The sequence below is a fragment of the Lycorma delicatula genome, chromosome 11, assembly GCF_047948215.1.
Source record: "Lycorma delicatula isolate Av1 chromosome 11, ASM4794821v1, whole genome shotgun sequence".
Taxonomy (NCBI): domain Eukaryota; kingdom Metazoa; phylum Arthropoda; class Insecta; order Hemiptera; family Fulgoridae; genus Lycorma; species Lycorma delicatula.
Genome location: NC_134465.1, coordinates 80,588,812 through 80,602,595, shown reverse-complemented (window position 1 = coordinate 80,602,595; position 13,784 = coordinate 80,588,812). Strand labels below are relative to the sequence as shown.

Genomic DNA, 13,784 nt, shown 5'->3' with positions numbered 1-13,784 from the left:
AAAAATATCAGTTATAATTGTTTACCCGTACGAAATACGGGTAAAGGTGTATTTTTTTCGGTCCTTATCGTTACCCGACAAACACCACTAGGAAGTGTCCGTACTTCGTTTCGCATTTTTTTTTTTTTAATTTTACGTTTTTTAGTAATTAATCGGAGACACATAAAACCGGTCGCGTCGTACATACAGTAACAGTGGCTTTGTCGGTTGGGCCCCTTCTACAGCTATCTAGACGGGAAAGTAAAACAAATTTAGAAATTTCAACCATAAACTCCGCTGCGCTAATGAATTTTTGGAGCTACTACTGTACAATAAGTTCAAATTCTTCCAGTTCGTATATAATATGGGACTTTTCGGTAATTTTAAACGACAATTAATATAATTTCAATGAAACAAATCGGGACTGTAAGGTAGATGTAGTTACACCTCCCGACTCGACTTTTAAGTTTCTTCAGGTGTCGTTTGAGCGAGCGGTCTGCGGGTTTTATATTTTATTTTCTAGCCTACCGCTGCTTATTGTACTTTATTTTTCCAGATAATCTAAAAAAAAAGTTGTTTTGTACCGGTATGAATTCGACGTTTTATTTTGTGATTTTCAGTCGACCGTTTCGGAACCCATCTCGATCACCCGTTTTATGAGGGGTTTAATTTAGCTTATCGTGGATAACGGATCGGACAATATCGATACTTATACTACAAATTCCAACAATTTCTCCAATTTTTACGCGTTTATTCTCGCGAATAAAATCATTAATGCGATTTTCCAAACCATCAGTCGAAACTTTCACCGGTCTTTCGCTACGATTGAAGTCGGTGACACTTGGTTCTATCTAATTTATAAGAGATTGCAGAATTAATAAATTTTTTTATCGTACTGTTTTAAAAATCATAAATGAATTTCGGCCAGTTTTACTTCTAGGAAAATAAAAATTTTCCGTTATACAGTTCAAATGATCTAGGTATTATAATAATGGAAATACTTTTCGAACCGACGTATAAATATATAAATATAAAATTTATATATAAAAAAAACATTAATATAATAAACACGGTTGTATCTCATCTAATAAGCATGTTCGTATTAACATTTTGTATATTATAATTAACCGTAATTCTTAACGCTTTATTCCACAGTTAAAATTTATTACTAAATCTATTTTAGGATTTAAACCGAAAGATATCTATCTATCCTATATGTTTTAAAATTAAAAAAAAAAATAATCGTACTACTAAAATAGATGTTAACGACAAAATTTTACGATAAAATTCCATATTATTATTCTTTTTAGTAGTTTTATTCGAGGGAAAAAAGTAACTATTATTTAATTATATGAATGAATGGACAGATGATATTTTTTATATTCTAATTTATTTTTATAACCGTCACATATATTTTATTACGTAATATAAAATGGCTAACAACTTTTTTTATTACAATTTGTAGACCTTTTTTATTAAATGTTATCGTGCTTTCCTACTAATAAAAACGAAATAAATTTTGTCGCTAACCAAAAATAAAAAAATCTCCTTTATGATCCGTTTGAAATACACATGACTAAACTTTTTTTATAAAATCGAATAACCCGAGGAGTAGTTATCGGTCGAGAGATATTAACAATAGATAAAAACAGACAGTTTCAAACTGTAAGAACCTTTAATGTAATTTAATGAAAAGTTTGAAAGGACACACAGAGGAAAACTAATTTTGAAATTTAATGTTAAAATCCGGAAAAGAGTCGTATAACTTTCCCGGCTTCGTCAGGAATTAAGCTGAATATTTGTTACATTTTCTTTATACAAAATAAATCCGTAAATATATGAATAAAAGATAATCGGAAAACGAGGGATTTAAACTTTAAATAATGTAAATTATTAACAGTCTGCCGCTTATTAACAAAGACAATTTAATTTAAAAATGAATTTCAAAAATTATGTAATTAAAAAATGTAAAAGTATAATTTAAAGTGTTATTTGCCTTCCGCCTCTTTATGAAGGTTTGAATAAGAAAGGCCATGCACCATCAAAGAAGTATCTTTGCTAGATAAGACGTATTAAATTACGTGAAAAAAAATTTACCGGCTCTTGGAGCAAAATTTTGAGGTACGGGACTCCGTGAGATTCGTATCTCTCTTTAACCGCTTGGCCGATCGTGAGTAAAATTAAATGGATTCGATGCAATGTTTTTATCCAAATTGGTCCCTCCAGTTTGAATATACCACAAAAAAGGCTACCCACCTTAATACGAATTAATACAACTTTCATGAGTCATAAGTCCCTCTAGAATTTTTACTTTTCCCGTCTACCGCTATAGGTTTAAAAGGGAAAGTATTGTAATCGGTCCGATTTCGGAATACGCGTTTTTCACCGGATCTTGACGTTTTGACACCTAAGGAACCCAAAAACTCGGATAGGAATGTATGTTCGTATGTACGTGTGTGTGTGTGTGTGTGTGTGTGTGTGTGTGTGTGTGTGTGTGTGTGTGTGTGTGTGTGTGTTTGGTGTTTGACATCTTATATCTCCAGGACTACTCAACCGATTTCGACAAAACTGGGTTAGATTACTTCTATAAGTGGGGTATTAATTCCGTTAAAATTTCAAACTAAAAGGTCAAGGGAGTGAGACTGTAAAACAAGGTTATCCTCAATATCTTGAAATTTCGCCTAATTAAAGTCTTACTTTCCTTAGGCCCGTTTGTTAACGATTAGAAAATAATATTTACAAAAAAACTTTTTGAAAAATCACACTCCCACCCGTAAAAATGCTCTAAATAAACTAGCGGCTAAGCGGGTATAATGCGTCATTAGTACCCCTGTCACCACAAGGAACGCTAGTGTAGCACTGATGTACAGTTTCTGCAGTCGTCTATGTTGTGACGTCACAGTTGAGCGGTAGAATTAAATAAATGAATAATATTTCAAGTGTTAAAAAGGACTTAAAGTGACCACTAGTATCACCATACTCAAGCGAATGAAATACGGTATGCGTGCGCGCTTTAATTAGAATCACTGAATTAAATAAACAAAAAGTATTATATACTGGTATATAAATAAAATGATAAATATTTAAAATTATGTTGTGTGTAAGGCGTGCATAAAAAAAAAACAGGTGACGGGAATGTCCGTGTGTTGTTAGTTTTTTTAATACTAAAATTGAGTTTTGGGGTTAGAAGGGGTCATAAAACGTCAGGGATTTGCAAAAACCTCGACCTTAAAAATTTGACCAGATTTGCATATTTTCTCTTGTACGGTACACCGTAGAACTCTATATAGGTGAAAAAGTAAAAATACAGTAACAGGAGAAAAAAGTTACACCAGCTTCCTTTTGGCAAATATTTTCTTTTTAATTTATGTACCCAGGATACAGTTTAGTAAAAAAAAATCAAGCGATGAAAATGAAATAAAATCACACGTAGTTTTACGAAAAAAGTGATTAATTTTAACCGTTGCTTCCTTCATTCCATTTTCCTGTAAAGATTTTACTTTTTTTTTTAATTTATAAGGTACATATCCTAAAATTATTCAGCAAAATTTCATCCAAATCCATAAAATCTGGAAATTCAAGCAAAAAGCAGGCCGATCAACATATATAGAGACATACGGATATTATATTTTTCAATGCTAAGATTGTGATTTTTGATTAGAGAGACGGTTTCGCGAAACTTCAAGCTCTGTGAAAACTCCAAAATACATTTGCCCTATTAACATACTTTCCTTGAAATCGTGTAGCTATATGATACTAATAAGTAGCCGGTAATGTGTATCAGTAAATCGTAATTTTTAAATTAAATCGGCATGAAAATCTATCTCAAAGAAAAAGAAATCGGATACTATATAAAGCTTAGAAAATAACTATGTAAATGAAACCCCCAATATATAAAGGGGCAGTTAATTTGGAAAATATGAGAAATAATAGAAAATAAATAAAAATTCAAAAGAAAGTTTAAATAATCTAAAAAATTCAAAAGATTTTCAAATTTGTCACATCATCACCTCATATAACCCCAATTCTATATGCTAGTTTAAAACAGCCGACGCAATGCCGTATAGTGAAGAAAAATATCAAATGTGACCCGTCTTTACGCGGCAGAGGATATGAGGACATATTGAAGCATCAAAAGATTATATTAAGTTAAAGTAGTATGTCACAAACGATGATTACAAAGAACGAATTCTTTTTCTAACGGCGATTGTCTCTTTCTAACAAATTTTAAAGTAATACGTATAACCAGATTTTAAACGTAAGCTTACTGTGACCAGATCGGTTCTTTTTTTTGCCTTCCTTCGATGCAAGAAATTAAAATTTCCTTGAATATACAGGAAACACGTTACTTATATAATGAATGAATTCTTTTTTTTACGGCTGTATTATAATGTTTGAATTAAGCAGCTGGAACCTGTATCATAATGAGGGTAATTATGAAACAGATTTTCATTATGGTATAGTTGTTCGACCGATCAAAAGCCTACTCTTACCAATCGCTGACCGATCAGAAGAGGTCAGTGTTTAATGCATAAACTGTTTTATTAGTTTGCTTTTAATCCGATTTACTAGAGGTTAATTTGAAAGTACAAGTAAGTTTCTATGTTACACTGTTTATCATATTGTTAATTGTGTCGGATTCTGAAGAAGGAAAGTCTTTAACTAACATCAATTAAAGAAATGGCATAACTTATGACTATTAACCATCCTATGGCCACAGAAATGTACGAAGTGTGTTCAAAAAATAACTTTATTATTAATTTTACAGATTATTGGTCCTTTTTTACTCCCCTCCCCGATTCGTACACTTTTCCCAACGGTGTTTCTACTTCCCGAAGAAGTCCTGGATAGCTTCATCTGAAACGGCCTTTAAGGTCCATGACGAATTTTCTTTAATGTCATCAGTAGTTTCAAAACGGTGTCCTTTCTTCACCGATTTTAATTTCGGAAATGAGGAAAAATCGCCAGGAGCTAGGTCTGGCGAGTAGGGTGGTTAAGGGAGGACAGACATCTGATTTTTGGCATAAAACTGACAAAGCTGAGTTTGTGGGCGCATCGTCACAATGAAGGAACCACGAGTGTCTCGCCACAACTGTGGTCTCTTTTTGCGGATTTTTTTACCTAACCGTTGTAAAACGCCTTAATAGAACGTACGGTTTACTGTTTCACCTTGAAGCGAAAATTCAAAATGCACGATTTTTAATCGGATGTCAAAGTGAGAGCATCACTTTTTTGGGGCGTGGTGATCCTTTGTCGATCCACTGTGATGACTGAACTTTTATGTCGATGTCGTAAACCCGGCTTTCGTCTCCCGTTATGATCCTTTGCATGAATGTTTTATAGTCATCGGTTTGTTTAAGAAGTTACCGACAAACGTCCACTCGATGTTCTACCTGCTGATCGGTTATCAAACGAGGATAAAACTTTGCTGCAACTCGATGGGTGTTCAATTTTTAAGTCAAAATGTCTAGGCATGATCCGATCGAGATGCTAATCTCTTCTGCAAGTTTTCTGACAGTCGATCGGCGATTTGTACGCACCAGACCGTTAATTTTCTGAACGCGGGTATCATCAGTTGACGAAGAGACCTTCCTGGTCGAGGGTCATCTTCGATCGACTGACGACCGCTTACATATTGTGAAAACCATTCGTAACATTGCGTAAGATCCGGAGCGTCAACTCCGATAAGCTTTTTTCAAAAGTAGAAACGTTTCTGTGAAGGTTTTTCCCGGTTTCACTCAAAACTTTACATTGTAACGTTGCTCCCGAAAATCTTACATTACAAAAATCGCTAACAAACACGTTGCACTCAAATACCAATAACACAAAAACTAGACGAAATATCAACAATCCAAGAACATGCGGTTACAAAGGAGGTTTTACGAAACACAATGCTACCAACCGCACGTTACTAAATATCTCCATTGGCGCGTAATAAAATATGTTCGGTTATTTTGTGAACAGACCTCCTATTGTTTAATGTTTTTTTGAAAAATTAAAAAAAAAATTCCTTAAACAATGTATTTTTCTATCGTTGATTTACATCAATAATCCCAATATTTTCTCAGCCGCAGAAGAAAAACGGTATCCAAATCTCTATAATGGTCATTAAATTAACTCTCGCAAAGTTTACATCATTCGCCAAGATTCGTATCGTAACTTACTTCGCACTCGTACATTAATGGCTATCTTTGTAGGCCGGTTCATAATGTACTATTAAGTTCAACAACATTAAACAATAATACATAACAGCCTATTGGTAAAAAAGTATTGGTTTTTCTTCGGAGTTTTAAAACTTCAAACTTATTAAAGGTTTCGAATAAAAAAAAAGTTTTAATTACGTCAACAAAAATGTATGCACATGGAGATTTGTGTAAAATATGGAGGATATGATGCTATTTTAATCGATATAAAATCACTACAATATGCAGAAGGTTAACGGATGGTATTTACTTCCTGTAAAGAGCTCCGGACTTTCCCCTGAATGAATTTCTTTGTTACATAATTCGGTCCCTTCAAAGTCAGATCGCTTTTCTCACCGGCAATTTTTAATTTTTATACTTTCATTCCCCGTTTTGGCTTCACGCAGTGGAAATCTATACGTGCACATTTCATCTTACACCAGTAATGCGTGAAAACACTTGACTCGCAACGCATGTAAATATTCGTAACGGATTTGTTACTACTCCACTACAAACAATATACCGTCGAGTTTGAGAACAGATATCGCAGAAACTATTTGTCGCATTTTTATAAAATGCACAACATGAAGTTTTAGTTTAAGCAATTTTACTTTTTCGTTTGTTCAAAAATGCCTTTACACGTTTTTCAGATACTTCGTTATTAAAACTTATTTTTCTTTAGATAATTTAGAAAAAGACTCGTATTTTATAAATCCTAATTTAGTCTGTTATAACTCGCGAAATTCATAAGACGATAAGTTAATCTAACAGAAAATAATTTTATTATTTTAATGGAACTGATTCTAGGGACATCAGAAATAACTTATTGATGGTCTCAAACAGATATCTCCGCTACATTCCTATTCCAAATTTTTTTGTATTTATGTTTAGTATTTTTCTTCTTTTTTTTATTTAAATAACGTGTAGAAAGGAAAACTATAAAAAATAAGAAAATAAAAAACAGATTTAATATCAATTACTTCACAACGTACAATAAACACTAGTAATAAGAGAGCGATCTCCAAGAAAAACGTTACGCTTAAATAAAAGTATCTAACGCGTACCCGCTGATTGACAAACTGTAAACGGTGGACGACATCAGATATACACGTACTCTGTCAGTAGCAGAAGCCTGCTGACGAAAACCTCTACAATCGAACCTATCCCATTATTATTTCTTAACTAAAAAAATAGCAGCCGTCACTTTAAAACAGAAAAATTTTATCACAATTCATATTATATATTATACATCTAACAGAAAGATCAACAATAAAATTTCATAAACAACTGAAAATGAATATAATCCTAACCGGCTCAAAATAATAAGAAAAAAATAAAATTACCGAAGCTTGACAGCACCAAGCTTCTTTCGTTTAATTCAGTCGACTCTCGATAACAGGAACTTTGATAACCCGGAATCCTCAATAGCGAGAATTTTTTTAGTTTCCCTTGAGAAAACCTGGGCTACTAGAAAAAAAAAATTGTGGCAAATTATATCTCTATAAGTCAAAGTGATCGCCTACCTCTTAGCGTTATCTCTATTATTCAAACGTTGTAACAAAACAAAAAATCAGAACGTTAAAGTGATGCGTTATACTTCAAATAGGGTTGGAATTTATAAAAATATTTCGTTGTAGTTGTTCTTTGAATAGAAGTACAACGTAAATAAATAAATAAAAATACGTATTAAAAAAATTAAATAAAAATAAAAAATCTTTTCCTATCTTGAAAACTGAAAGTTTTTCTTTATTTAGAATTTATTTTTTTAAATGTATCAGTTGTAAATTAAATGTATTGTTAACAGGGAGGGAATAGGTTTTAACTTTATATTCACAGTATTAAGGGGCTAAATTTCTAAATTTACAATTGTAAGAGGGAAAAGATTATTTCTTTTTTTAACATTTTTATTATACCGTAAGATAAATGTTAATTTTATTAGTTTTTTAAAAATTTTTTACCGATAAAACAGATCGATGTAGAACGTTAAAAAAAATGTTGAATCGTAACAAGTTTCGTCAACTTAAATATTCCGGTATAAGACTACCGGAATTACATAAACACAACAAATAAAAAAAAATTAGGAAGTTTTCAGAATTGCAACGTGCGTATTTTTTTTTGTAATAGAAAAATATAAGAGGCGTCGCAATATAAGCGTTTAAACACGGACAAATAATTATATGAAGAGAGAAAAAACTGGAAAAAGAGAAGTAAAGACGAACGAATAAGATGAAATAAGGGGGAGAGGAAAGAGAGAGAGTACTGCGGTATATAAAATATAAGCGAAGGAGATGACGGCTGGCCTAAGGCAAACATAAGTCATGTTAGGAAACGTTTAAAAATCAATTATCCAAAAACCAACATGAAAGGGATAATTATAGAGTTTATATAGCAGGACCCATTACTCATGCGAGGGGCCGAGAAGGCGCCTAACCTGTCTACACTACACCCGCCTGCCGTCCACCCCTCCCTTTCACCTTCTACACCCTAACCCGAACGCACACACATACCGGCTCGCGCGACCGACCGTTTCTATAAAAATATATATCTACTAAAACAAACATTTACAAGTACTGAAAAGTAACTCCACCCATATCGTATAATATAATCAAAAATTACAAACCTTATATTAAATATTTACAGAACACTTTAAATTATTATAGTATTTACATAATAATAACGACACCGTTTTTATCTTCCTTTTTTTTAAACAAAACTGATTTACTATTACCCATTGGTTTTCGTAATTTTTTCTCACCGATAATCATGATTTATCGATTCAAAACTAATAATTTTATTAATATTTATACATATAAAAAATATATTATATAAAATTTAATTACAAGGTACAAGCACGGCTTTCTAAAATTTAAATACTTTTAAAGTTTAAATTCAATTCAGAAAATAAATTTTAGGTATTTAAACCGTAGTTTCACAGATTACCAGTACCGGTAATGCAATTCATCTAGGTAAATTAATTTTAAAAAAATTTGACCTTTCCACTTGTTTATATTTACAAATCTGCAACACTTCCTAAAAAAATTTAATTTATTTTAAAAAATAAATAAAGAAAAAAGCGGGCAAAGAGCTGTATAACTTTTCAGGCAAAGCAGACATTAACGATCCATATACAGAAGTCATGCGTATAAAATTTCATAAAAATCAGTAAACCGGTTATTCCAGTCTGAAGATATTAAGCAAAATAATAACCCGTGAAAAATCTAAAAAAAATTTTTTAATCTGCTTATTATCCCACGCTCGTGAATGAAATTTGACAAATACGTAATAAAAGTGAATACAAATGTAACGGATCATCTAATTAGTAGAATTGATTTAAGAATTGACGCCCACAAACGTCATTCAAAAACAACTAAAAAAATAAATAAATAAATAAAAGCTTTTTTGCTCCTTTATGTGGGTTTAAGTAAAGACGATCGCTATCAGAAAATATCTCTCTAGGGGCCATAAAATTATCGGAAAACATTTTCCTACAGTTTTAATAAAATTTTAAGACACGTAAGACCTATATATCTCCTAATATCAAGGGGGTCTCTTCCTGCCTCCTCGATCGATCGCGACCAAAATTAAACGGTATCAGCGGTCCATACATATAAAAATAATCATACCGAATCTCTTCCGAATGAGTTTATCCGGGTCTGGAGATTTCAAACAAATTTTTTTTTCCCCGGACGCACAAGAAAGTGTCGTTATCGGCGCCCGGACACGACATTTATATTTTAAATAAATAAATATTAAAAAATAAACATCGGTATAAATAGCTGAAACGTACTACAGAATGATCAAATATTTTAATATAACAGACGGTCCTAAGAAATCGTAAAATCATTTCATTATTCCCTACCGTATTTCGCATGTTAGTCCCGAGTTTAAATTTTCGACGTAGTGCCGCATAACACACAATCCACAAGGATGCGGTGTACAGTTAGTCGGCAGTCGCGGCGAGCACAAACCAACGGGTGCATCTGTTTGAGTCATAAGATATTCATCTGATATAATTCTTGTTAATCATCGCACGATGATTACACTTTGAATGCTACTTCGGCTAACTTCCCGATGGTATATCGAAAAACAATTTACCACCTTTTTATGTTCGTCCAAATTTGAAATCAGAATTTTGAAATTCCAAAAAAAGTGTGTGGCCGGAAATAAAGTGGAATCTTTATTTCTTACTGGAATGTAAGAAACTAAAGATCATTTATTTTATAAAATTTAACTCGATATCATTATAATGTCATTTAAAAATAATTTGTCTATAAAAAGTGGACAATGTATTCAACTCTACCTGTAATATATAACCTTGTGATAACATCGAATAGAATAATAAAAAAACTGAAATGATGAATTCAATTTTTTATGTTCAAGTAAAAAATTTATAGAGAATTTAATTTTAAGTATTTTTGATTACTTTTTCTTAGATTTAACCAAATCAAAATCCATTTTTTTATTAAATTTGATCATATATAAAGCGGGTATATTTACTACCCATCCTTTTCCTTATCCCTGACTCCTTCATTCCCCCCAATCGGTACGCTAGGTAAAGGTCCCTTTGAACTTCTTAGATTCTGCATGCTGAGACTGACAAACTGGAAAAGCCAGCACATCCTCGGTTTGTGATAGGGGTTCACCGATTATTCCACAACACTACCATCTTAATGAACGTCACTACTCGCAAAGAAAGCAACTCTAACAGGTGTCTCTTATAAGAAACAGAAAAGATGATATAAAGTAACAAATTAAGGAACCAACCACTCTCAGTATAAAAACTTTCTGATACGATGCATTATATAGATTATACTGATAAATGGATACGGTATTTACTCTTAATCGTTTCAACTACAATTAAGAGAGGTAGAGGTAGAAGTTGTAATGTTTGATTTTTTGATGCTGATTTCTTAATAAACTAAATAACTATTTATTTATCTCTTTAATATTTATTTTTTTGAACCTTCCAAATTGTGAAATCATTACCAAGAGTCCTGACTCATGATAAATGATAATGAAAATATAAAGGTTCGTCTGTAAAATTCCCAAAACATTGAAATAAATATGTTCTGTTTATCTAAGTAACTATTCAACCTTGTTGCCTTCAAAAAACATCCTGTCCACTTTTAGTAAACCGCTTCCAACATTTCATTTCATTTCATTATATATGAGTTTATCGCTTATATACCAAGGTATGTTTAACATTTTTCTCAGTGTTTTTGTCTGATAACTTCAAGTATATCAATATTGGAATCGCTTGCTGTACCCGACAATTCAAGCCTATAAGTCCAAATTAGTTTCAAGATGGATTTATAAAACGATAATTTATTTGCGATTAAGAGCCAAGTTCTGTGTCCTATTAGCCGATAAATGTTTTTAAACTTTAGGTCTAACTGTATTCGTTTAGATTTGATAAGTTTTGCCCAAGTAAGGTGCCGGTCAAGATGAAAACCTAAATATTTACGTTCTTGAGAATTTGGAATTTGAATATTAAAGATAGAAACAGTTGGGCAGTTTCCTTTCAAAGAGTGAATGTGACATGCTTCAACTTTGTTTAACTTATCTTTATTTTTCTAACGTATAAGCCACGATTCGAGAAGAGTGAGATAATCTTCAATGTAATCAGATGCAGTAGCTGGATTTTCATGGACAGCTAGAATTGCAGTATTGTCAGCAAACGTAGCAACGGTTGTATCTGCCATAACTGGTAAGTCGGCAGTAAACATAACATATAAGATGGGTCCAAGAACGCTTCCTGAGGTATACCTGATTTTATTAGGAGCAAATCCGTTAAAACTCCTTTACGGTTAACTTGAAAATATTTTAGGCAAGATTTTTAGCAACGCATAGAAAACATGCGGTAACAACGATTTTAATTTATAGAACAATTCTACATACCAAACTTTGGCAAAAGCTTGACTGATATTGAGAAAAACCACTGAACATTTTTTTGTTAGCTAGGGTATGATTTATAATATTAACAATTCTGTTTGCTTGCTCCACAGCAGCATTTTCCTCCCTTAACCAAAATTGGTGATTTGGAATTTGATCATTTACAAACTGCTTCATTATTTTTAAAAAAATTTAGAGAGCACTGGAAGCAGGCTTAATAGGTCTGTAAGATTTAACATCTGTTCGTTCTTTACTTGGTTTCTATATAAAATTTATTTGTGAAATTTTTCACGGACCAGGAAAATGACCGATTCAAATAATAGCATTAAAACTTAGAGCGGCTAAACATATCACTTGTCGAAGTAATGCTTGAAAATCCTGACCGGTGATTAAATCATATCCCAGTGCTTTTGTTGGATGTACTTCGTTGTTAATCACTAAAGAAACCTTGTGGACTGTTAAGCATTTAATCGGTAGGACAATTAAAATGGAGAAACCAAATATTCCTAAATACTTCTAATTTTATCTGGATCTGTTTCAATATTATCGGGCTGGAAGACGTTGGCAAAGTGCTCAGCAAATAAGTTCGCTTTCTCTTGAAAACTTCTCGCCCATATTCTGTTATTTTTACAGAGAGGAGGAATAGACTGCTAGAGTCTCTTAAACACCTTTGTAGCTTTCCATAAAGTATATTCAGTATACTGCCTACAAGAAATATATTCAATAAAAGATTGAAATGAAATGTTTTTAAAAGTTTGAATTAATCTTTTCAATTCTTGAGAAGTAGGGTAACAAGAGTTTTACTATATGCAACTTAGTCTCCAGTGACATCTTTTCTCTGAAGGATCAGATATTTATTTTGAGCTGGAGAAGCAGAATCCAAATTAAGAATGGAGGCCCACGACGCTGACTGAATAAATTTGTTCGATTCACGTACTGCATTATCCACACATCAGCCAATGATTTTAAAGGCGTGTTCAATCTTGAATTTTCCTCCAGAAAGTCTTGAAAACTTCGTTTACTGGTTAATTTATTAAACAGAGTGGGAGGTCGAACAGTTAGTATAACATCAAAAGATATTATAAGTACAACAGGTGTATGATCTGACAAGTCAATGTGGTTCTACATGTAAATAGTTTTCAGGAATATTTTTGAAAATGAAAAAATCCAGGAGATCTGGAATTTTATTAAGATCTTAAGGCCAGTAGGTGGGTTCCTCAAAAGACAAACACTCTAAATTGTTGTCAGTCATTGGTGTCTAAATTGTTGCCTGCCTTTTGGTGACTTAGTTTCGATCCGCAGTGTAGGTTCTTAGAATTCCAATCTCCACCACAGATAAAGATCGGACCAAAGGATCTAAAGAATGATGTAAACTGATCAACCTTCATAGCACGCCTTGGTGGGCAATAAACAGAAGAGAGAGAATTATGATCGTTCATCTGGACATTCAATGGACAACCATGGTAGTGGCCTGTAAAAGGTCAAGAGATATAAACTGCGATAAAGTACTTTTAATAATAATAGCAGTACCGCCATGTCCATTTCCCTGTGATGAGTGATTGGTGCAATTTATTGCACCAATTATAGCCATGAAACTTAACAAAATGTCAGTAAACCTTGTTTTAGATATAAGCATTACGTGTATCTTATTAATATTTAAAAAAACTGCTAATTCTAGTTTTTTATCAGACAATCCATTAGCATTCCAGATTGCTGGTCTGAAACAGCTGT

At 32.5% G+C, this 13,784-nt stretch overlaps 1 protein-coding gene across 1 annotated transcript in view; it reads right to left on the bottom strand.

The window, feature by feature from the left end:
• Positions 1-13,784, bottom strand: part of rg (A kinase anchor protein rugose) — a 1,091,579-nt gene that overhangs the window by 384,055 nt on the left and 693,740 nt on the right. The gene's annotated exons all lie outside the window — the stretch shown is intronic.